General features: G+C 38.1%; 1 long non-coding RNA gene across 1 annotated transcript; it reads left to right on the top strand.

Moving 5' to 3' along the window:
• The first annotated feature begins 1,605 nt into the window (after positions 1–1,605).
• On the top strand, positions 1,606–2,768 carry LOC130597668 (uncharacterized). Its single transcript, XR_008971847.1, has 2 exons — positions 1,606–1,892; positions 2,408–2,768. It is a non-coding gene; the product is annotated as an uncharacterized LOC130597668 (long non-coding RNA).
• The last annotated feature ends 6,792 nt before the right edge of the window (positions 2,769–9,560 follow it).

Here is a 9,560-nt window from a genome sequence, read left to right as displayed (position 1 = left end):
ATAATAGATAAAAATCCAGTGGAAACCAAGCATCATGAATTCTGCTGACAGAGTGGATAGCTATTCTACACTTTTTACCAGCATTATGAGCATTTAATAGCTCAGGTTTATAATGACTGCAACGCTGTATTGCAAGTTCATTTTTTGTTTGGCCTTGACACGGCCTACAAGTCAGGAAAGGCTTAACTGGAGGCAGGTAGTAGATTTCCAGAGCAATTAAGACTTAAGATTACCAGCGCACAGAACATGTAGGCAGGAATTCTTCCATACACTTTGGCATCACCTAAAAACAGTTCCTGAAGGTTTTTGAAATGGAGCTTCATTCTGCCAGCTCTTAAAGTACTCAGTCAGGATAATACTTTTTTCTTTTTTTGGGATGTGTATGCAGGGAGTGGGCCCAAACATGCGTTTGGTCAGAGGTATTGAACTGTGTGTTACCACTCATTTCAAGGGGAAAAAATTACTTCTTTCCTTGACAGGTACTTACTCCCTAGGTACTTGCTAGGATATAAACAATTAGTCCACAAATAATTTCAGAAGACGCCAGATGTCCTTTGGAGTGCACAAACCTGTTTTGCAGGCTGCCAGGAATTGTGTAAACTCAAATGCTAAATTTTTAGCAGGGCTTGTAGTTTGTGTTTCCACTTAGGAACAGCTGGCACTCAAAACAAAACTGAAGTGGAATCATGGTAAATTACTTCACAAAATACCTACTGGAATGTAAATGGTTATGTTCTCTTGAGGTTTTAAAGCATTATAAAAGCTTCTCTTGTTTAAATCTCTTCTTCATCAAAATGTTTATAATAAATATACTATCTCTTAATTTAATAAAAATTAAAAAGCTTTTCCTATTAAGAACCACCCATATAAATCCATCATCACATCATGACTGACTTTAATTATCAAAGCACTACTTAGGAAAGAAGTGATTGAACCACCTCAGGGTTAACCTGTGGGGACTGGGTTGCAGAGAAACTGTCTCCTGTCAGTTCTACCTGACCTTGTGCAGTTCTGCCTGTCCTCCCGCTGCCTTCTAGCTCTTGTTAGACCCTTTGCTGAGTCAGTCTATCGCATTAAATATAGCTACAGAACAATTCACTTTCTTTTTCCTCCTGGGTTACTGAGATGAATCAACCCTTAAGAGGTGTTTGACAAATGTCAGAGCTTGTATAAAGTAAGAATGAGGAACAAGACTTCATTTAGAGAGAGAGCAACATATTCGTATATTAAGCTATCTCAAGGTAGCTTCACAACTAGTTTGCAGCCTGTGAAAAGTCAGTCCTGTAGCAGTGAAATCGAGGTCCTCCTTCATATGACATTAGGATATAGCATTTTGTACTTCAATACTAACTTTCATCCAAGGTTCTCACAAGCACTTTACACCCTAACAGATAACACCTATGAAATAACAATGGTTTAGTTAGGTGACCTGATGCAGAAGAAGAAAGATGTATTTCACTGAGAAGTTTCAAAACGTTAACATGTTCAAAAAATTAACAGCTCACCACCAACAAACAGGTAAGCTTATTAAACTCCGTAAAATAGCGGCAGTCTGAGGGGGAAAGAGAATGGTTTTAGGGTGCTGAGTTACATAGACTCAGAATGTTTTGGGTTGGAAGGAACCTTAAAACTCATCCAGTTCCAACCCCCTGCCACGTGCAGGGACACCTTCCACTAGAGCAGGTTGTTCAAAGCCCTGTCCAACCTGGCCTTGATTACAAATGAATTGACTCAGTTTGCCTTGAGATCAGATAAGCTCCTGAACTGCTGCAAAATGGGAAGTGTTTGGCTGAGATTGGGAGGAGCAGGGAAGGAATAAGACTTCCCTTTCTGATGTGGCAGCAAGCTGAAATTCAAGTGACGCACTGGGAGCCATGCCCTGAAATTTAAAGGTATTCAAATATGTACATTAGTTACGCACTTAAGTGAGTAGCCTGATATTTAGAATTGCTTTGAAGTCAGAGTGAGTCTTTAAAAACAAAGCTAAAAGAACCAGTTATTTACCTAGGAGGAAGAAAATACAAGAGTTACAAGGTAAATTATTAAAAGAAAAATACAGGAAACTGCTCAGCTGTGAAAGTGCTGTTCTAGAAGCATTGCTCTTTATCTGGGACTAATGTGAACAAACAGTCTCAAAAGACATTTAAACGTCAAGCTTAGCATTACTTTGAAGAAGCAGGTGGAGTGAAATCAGGAAGTTTTTGTGGAAAAGTTGAATTAAGGCTGTACCTAAGTACATGTGATACATATCTCCTGAAGCAAAACTGTGCAAGCATTTTTCTAAATACCTTTCATAATATTCATGAGGCCTGACACAGAACTGAAAGTACTGAACTATTTTAAGATTGATTAGGTGCCAGGAGATTATAAATTAATATTCTTAAACTCTGGCAAATTCTCTTTCCAGGTAGCCTGTGGAGATGCAGCTGAGCACTAGAGAAGAAAAAAACACAGTTTCAGCATGATGCCTTTTTCAGGAGCCAAGTCTATCCTAAGGTTTGCTGGTGTTACTGGAAGTATAAGTTTATTATAAAGAGGCTTTTATATTTGCACAAGACCAGGTATAATCCAAACTAAGATATCTTGACCTGGAAAAGTCTTTTCGCTGGTTTGTTTGTTCTAACGCTGCTATTTACAAATGGTGTTTCTGACCTGTTACTCTCCCTCTGCTGGACATTCACATTATTGCTGTATTTGTGGTTTACATTAATGTATTTTAAGATATTTGATTGAAAGAGATTCAAATAAAAGTCGTCTTTGGTTATGTAGCACCATAGCATAAACTGTTTTCCATAGTCCAGCTGTAGAATTGCTCCAAGCTTGCAAAGAAGCTTGCAAATTTAGCATATTTCATTGTGGGTTGGTTAATGAGTACATCTCAGCTGAGTTCTTCTTTTTGAGGTCTCCAGTTTAGAATTAAAACCTTTCTTTTGGACCAGTTAAGGCACGTACTGCAGTATTCAGAAAGGGCTAAAATTAATTGGTTTTATTTTAAATAGCAAAATAAATATATGGATCCTTACACCAAAATATCGATTTATAATTCTCTATGTCCATCTCCTTACCTCTCAAATGCTTCACATACCCAGCTTATTGTTTTCCAAAGTAGTCATGTATGTCTCACTTTTTTATGTGCACACAACATAACAAGTTTCTTTCTCCTGCTCGTATAGCTGTATTAAAAAAGACTGAAAGGTCTTTATCACAAGTGCCATCCCTTTTTTTCAGGTGACTTTACCTGGAGGCTCAGAGTTCTCACCTGTATATATATATATACATATATATACACAGTTAGCCTGTTTAAAGATCTAAACGATCTGTAAGTTAGGTCCTAGCTAGTTCCTTATTCAAGGTGCCTCTCTTTGAATGCACAGTCATCACAGTTTACTCCTTAGAATTTCTTCATAGAATCACAGAATTGTGTGGGTTGGAATGGACCTTACAGATCATCCAGTTCCAATCCCCCCACCATGGGCAGGGACACCTTTCATAAGACCAGGTTGCTCAAAGCCCTGTCCAGCCTGGCCTTTAACACTACCAGAGATGGAGCAGCTCCAGCTTCTCTGGACAACCTGTGCCAATGCTTCAACACACTCATAGTGAAGAATTTTTTCCTAATGTCTAATCTAAATCTCCCCTCTGGCAGTTTAAAGTCATTGCCCCTTGTCCTGTCCCTACAGGCCATTGTAAAAAGTCCCCCTCCACATCTCTTGTAGCCCCTTTAGGCACTGGAAGCTGCTCTAAGGTCTCCCCAGAACCCTCTCTTCTCCAGGCTGAACAAGCCCAGCTCTCTCAGCTTGTCTCCAGAGCAGAGGTACTCCAGACCACTAAGCATCTTCGTGGCCTCCTCTGGACTCGCTCTGACAGGTCCCCATCCTTCCATAGTTCTGATACTGAGCTGATAAACTGGTAAGCAGTAGAGGGAGGGTGGTTTAGGTAGTAGTTTGTCAAAACTGTTTCTTATGTGTGGGGGTTTTTTGCTATCAAAGCTCAAAATAAACAAAGGGGGTTAGGTATGCACGTTGTGATGAATCTATATGTAGTTAATAAACCTTATGACAGTCAAAAATGTAAATAGCAGAAACGTTGCTTAATGTGGAAGGAATGTGCTGAGCAAAGAACAAACATCCAAGGAAGGGAAAAATGAGATCACTTTAATGATGATTACAGTGACTGAGTTAGAACTGGAAAGGTTAGAGACAGGAGGGAATCTATTTTCAAAAGAGGCAGAGACTGCATGGTTTTGGAAGGATGTAAGGATTGTTGGGAGCAGGCATCATGTCAGTTAAGATACTGAAGTGGCTAAAAATAAATCCCGTTCAGTACAATCCAGAACTCTGTTCAACTGTTCTTATGCTTTCATGTTGATTAGCAACATTTTGATTAGAAAATTAACCTTTGGTTTCATTAGAGTAAATTTGTTTCACCTATAAATCTGTTGGATGTGAAGAGTAAATATTACAAGCATAAGATGCATAGATTCTCTGGAAGTGATAAATGGAAACAGGGTATTTTTTCTCCCTGTGACCTGAGACAAAGTTGAGAATCTCAGGGGCTGAGGTGCTGAGCTGACTGAGCAACAGTGATAACTTTTAAGTGCCAGATCCTTAGGAGGCTGGCTGTAAGCAAGTGTTGTTCTAGCAGGAGACAAGTAACAGAGAATTTGCAATTCTGAATATCATCAAATTGTCAGTTTTGTAGCTTGATATAGAAGAAAAAAATGCAAAAAGATGGCTACCATTTAAAATAGGGCTTACAGACTAACACAGATGCACAAGGTATCGGAAACAGTGTGGCCAGCAGGACCAGGGAAGTGACTGTCCCCCTGTACTCGGCACTGGTGAAGCTGCACCTTGAATATTGTGCTCAGTTCTGGACCCCTCACTACAAGAAAGACATGGAGGTGCTGGAGCCTGTCCAAAGAAGGGAACAAAACTGGTGAAGGGTCTTGGGAGCACAAGTCTGATGAGGAATGGCTGAGGGAGCTGGGGGTGTTGAGCATGAAGGAGACTCAGGGGAGACCTTACCACTCTCTTACAACTACCTGACAGGAGGTTGTAGTGAGGTGAGGGTTGGTCTCATCTCCCTGGTAACAAGTGATGGGAAAAGAGGAAACAGCCTCAAGTTCCACCAGGGAAGATTTAGATTGGATATCAGGAAAATTTCTTCACCAAAAGGGTTGTTGGGCAATGGAACAGGCTGCCCAGGGAAGTGGTAGAGTCACCAACCCTGGAGCTATTTAAAAGACATGTAGAAGTCGTGTTTAGGGACACAGTTTAGTGGTGGGCTTGGCAGTCCTGGGTTAATGGTTGGACTTGATCTTCAACATCTTTTCCAACCTAAATGATTCTATGATTCTACAATTCTGTGATTCTGAGTCCTTGTCAAACAGAATTCAGACGTACCTCATAATTTTTCTAGACTGTTAATAAAGAATGTTTTTGTAAGATAATGAAAACGTTGAACTTAGCACTGAAATACCAATACAGGGTGTTAATGAAAGGTATGTAACATGCTGTTTATTCATACTCTTTCTTATTGAAGTGACTTCCTGACATGGAGAAGCCCAGAGCTGCCACGTCCACTGTTGGATTCCGTAACATCTCTAGGCCACGTCTCCTACCTTATACATCTGGTAAGTTTCACAACATTGACTTCTCATATAGAAAGTTTTACATGCTATCTGTCTGTATCCCAGGAGGTGGGAATAGAGAGCTAGTTCCATGTGGGATTCTCATGTGCTTTATTTTAACCTTCTTAGTTCTCCAGAAGTCCAGTTGATGGAGCATTTTGTCTAGTAGAGATCCATTAAGATTTTAGTTTTGGTAATGACTAAAGCAAAATGGTGTTATTGCTAGGAAGCAGGAATAACAATGTCATGGAATTTTTAAAGCTGTTCCTCTATAGCCAGTTAACATGCTAACATTGTTCCAGAAAATAATTACTTCATTATTAAATTGTGAGAATGAAATAGTGAGCTTGTTTCTAAATAAGACTAATCACTCCAGAATTACTCTGTGCCAGTATTTTTATTCCAGAGCAGACAATTCGCATGGGGAATTATTCTGGATTAGGGATGGCTAAATCAATTACAATTTCCCTCCTGTCTTGAAAGAGAGCATATATTGGCACTCTGGTGCAGTACATGGGAAATTGAAATAAAGTAATTGTAAAACTTGTCCACAAACACTGAATGGCTACAGAATTGGATTGCAATTATCAGAAGAAAAATTTCTGTTAGACTTTAGTGTCTGCCAAGCACTTAATGTCACTCATAGGTGCTAATGCACATTTGTTTTTGCTGAAACTCCATTACTCCTGTTGGCATTGTACCACTGATTAGTTTTAGTTTTGTCCATCTGCAAAGTCACTAAAATAGAAGCATGTGGGAGAGGATTTTTCCAACACAAAATGTACGTGCTTACATTAAGAAATTAAGAAAAAAAGCATTCTGCATTCTGTAAAAAACATGGCACCAACATAAAAATGTCTCTGGCATTCTAACAAGTATTAGCTTAATCCAAACTTGCTTGCACAATTCTTGTTTTCTGCATTGTCCTTAGTAGTTACATAACTATGTTGGCACATGTGGAATGTCAGACAAATAAAAAGGTATCTTCTTTCACCAAAGGGTTTACAGTCTCCTAATACTGCTTTTCTGTGCTATGTACTCAGTCTTTTCCATAACGTAGTTCGTAGCTAAGTAAACTTTGAACGTAGCAAGGGATACAAAAACTGTCTGAGATATAGTTGACAATGTTTATATTATTGCTATTATAATTACTACTTTTAAGGAACATTTTTCTCTTGTTTTGTTCTTCAATCTTTTTTTGGAAATACCAGATGTAGCACCAGCAACATCACTCTTTCCAAAGCAGTGGTGGTCTAATTAAAATGTGGGGAAACAAACAGGCAACATCCACATTGTTCTTGATTTTGCACTGTGCCCAAAGGACATTAAACAATATTGGGTCTAAAAAGAGCATTGTTCTGTGCAGCTTGTAAAAGTTAATGATCACGATGAATCCTTTAATAACCCTTTCCTTTTGTTTATTAGCAGTGTGACCCTATTCCTAGAACAGCTTATCTCCTCCCAGCTATACAGTTAAAACATACACTTAAAAGATGGATTTCTGAAAATAACCATTTCAAGAAGTTTTAACACTTTTTTAGGAGATAACTGACTGTAAGAATGCTGTTTCTTGAAGTGCAGTAACTTCTGGGAAGAAAAAGTGGTGCTGTTTCTGTATGCACACTGATCTCACAAATTTTTAGGATTGTTGTGATGAGGTGATTTTTAAGGGACTTTTTGTTTTATTTTTTTTTCTGTAAATAGCTTTAGAGAATTGGAAAGGACTCAGACCAAGCCTCTACTATAAGACTTGACAGTGTAGGTCAGTTGCTTTAGTGAGTAGAAAAAAAAAAGCTGTGCCAGCACAAAATGACCAATGTAGATGCAACTATACAGCCAGAAGAATTCCTTTGTCAGCCTAGTTAATGTTGTTTGTGAAGGAAATGTAACAGTCCTAGTAGAAACCCCTCTTTCTCTTGATAAGTGCTATGTAATTATGCCAGCAGAATTTCTGAAGTACAGTCAGGCAAAAAAGCTGGCACAAGCATGAACAGAGGAACCCAAAGCAGTGTCAGAACAAAACTTTGTTGTGGAAGTTATGTGTAGTAAATGGACCGTAAGCCAGTTCTGTGACAGATGAATTTTAATCTTTACATTTAATTACTGGCATAATTATATTATTTTGGGGGATTTCCATTCAGATTTCATTATGTCTGTGTTCTGCCACAGTGGCATGTAGCTCTAGGTCTGCTGCTCACATGATAGAAGGCTGCAAATTGCGTGTGTGTGCATAATATGTGTGTGTGTGTACAGCTCCAAAATACAACTTCCTGATCTATTCTGTGCTGTTTCCTACCTGTAACCCCTTCACCAGTAAAAAATATTTGATTTCTTGAAAAACAGTTCAGTAGTTTGACACCCCAGTAGAATTGTTGGTATGCTAAAATTATCCTTCTAAACAACAAATAGATGTTTTACTGCTTCCAGATGTAGATTAGGAGTTCAGAGAGGAGTTGTCAGTAGTTGATAATCACACTAGGACAGCAAAGAAGTATATTTCATACTGTTCTTTATAAATTGTCCCTGGGTGTCACTCTTGAGTCAGACTGAAACATTTTAGAGACAAATCTGAGAACTGTTTTCCCTTTTCTTTTTTCTGTTGTTTCTTGAGTTGACACTTCTTAAATTGATTTCCCATTACTCTCTGTAGTAATGTCAACTCCAGCAGGACAGCTTAGTTTGTCTGAATTATATTATTCTTAGAGGGTATCTTGGGGAGTTTTTGAACTTAAGTTGCAGTACTGTAACTGCAGGAATACCTCCCTGCCAGCACTTTGTGCATTTACAGTTAAATGACTGATTATTATATTTGAGAACTCCTTTCTATTTTGTGCAAATCTACTAATTTCTGTCATCCTTTTTGGGGAAAATCAAGTGACAAGGAGAAAGCATTTATTAGTATCAACATGTAATTCTATGTGGAAAGCTAATACAAGCCCTGTAAACTCCATAACTGAAAAAAAAAGCTGGAATGTAACTTCACTGGTAGATAAGCCATATATTTATTATTATCTAAGGGTAAATATCACTATAGGAGAACCATCAGTATCCAGTCTTCTCCAGACATTTTTTTTTGGTGTGTGTGTGTGTGCACAGTCTATGTATAACAAAATAGCATGTCACTTAGAGGATTTAATGTGTATTAAACAAGGCAGTGCATAAATTATTAACATAACATAACTAAAGTTTCCAAGTAACAATATCATTGTCATAATGACATTTAACCAGTTTTTTCTTAATGCTTCTGGGTTTTGTTTCATTGGTTGGCTGAATCCAATATTTTACTTTATAAACAGCTTCTGAATTCAGGTATTACATCTCTCATATTAAAGCCAGTTGGCGTAGTACACTTCACCTAACAAGGTGCTTAAATTTTTGTTTGTTTTTTTTTTTTAATATTAACTTCCTCCTGTCAAAGTTACTAAAAAATAAAAGGGGTACAATAATCCTGTGAAGGTAGAAAATGTCTTCCTTACTCCTGTAGCACACAGTTTCCCCAAGCCTGCTTTATTGCAAGTGCCATCACCCATCTACATTAATCTACACCCATCTACTATAAAATACATTTTCCATGCTCTGCACCAAATGATCCTCTGTTGAATGAGGTAGCTTTTTCTGGCATGGTTTGACACTCTTTTTAGAGAATGAACACCACAGTGTTTTACTGAATTGAGAAGCAGTTAAATTGGATTAATTTACGCTTTGAGAATAAATATTTCATAGAATCATAGAATAGTTAGGGTTGGAAAGGGCCTTAAGATCATCTAGTAAGCTTTTTAGAGGCAGCTAAGAAATGGTCCCCCTACATGTAATTTAAAAACTGCTCTACAGATACTTGTCTTCAGAAGTCTGGGGAAATCTCATGTAGTCAATGAAAACAACAGGTGAACCACAGGACATGGATTTTGAAATACTGTGTGTTTTAGAT

The sequence above is a fragment of the Pezoporus wallicus genome, unplaced genomic scaffold, assembly GCF_028554395.1.
Source record: "Pezoporus wallicus isolate ANWC-B61680 ecotype Strahan unplaced genomic scaffold, APGP_CSIRO_Pwel_v1 contig_8000, whole genome shotgun sequence".
NCBI classification, from domain to species: domain Eukaryota; kingdom Metazoa; phylum Chordata; class Aves; order Psittaciformes; family Psittacidae; genus Pezoporus; species Pezoporus wallicus.
The sequence above is the reverse complement of the archived record's forward strand: the minus strand, read 5'-3'. Positions and strand labels throughout refer to the sequence as shown.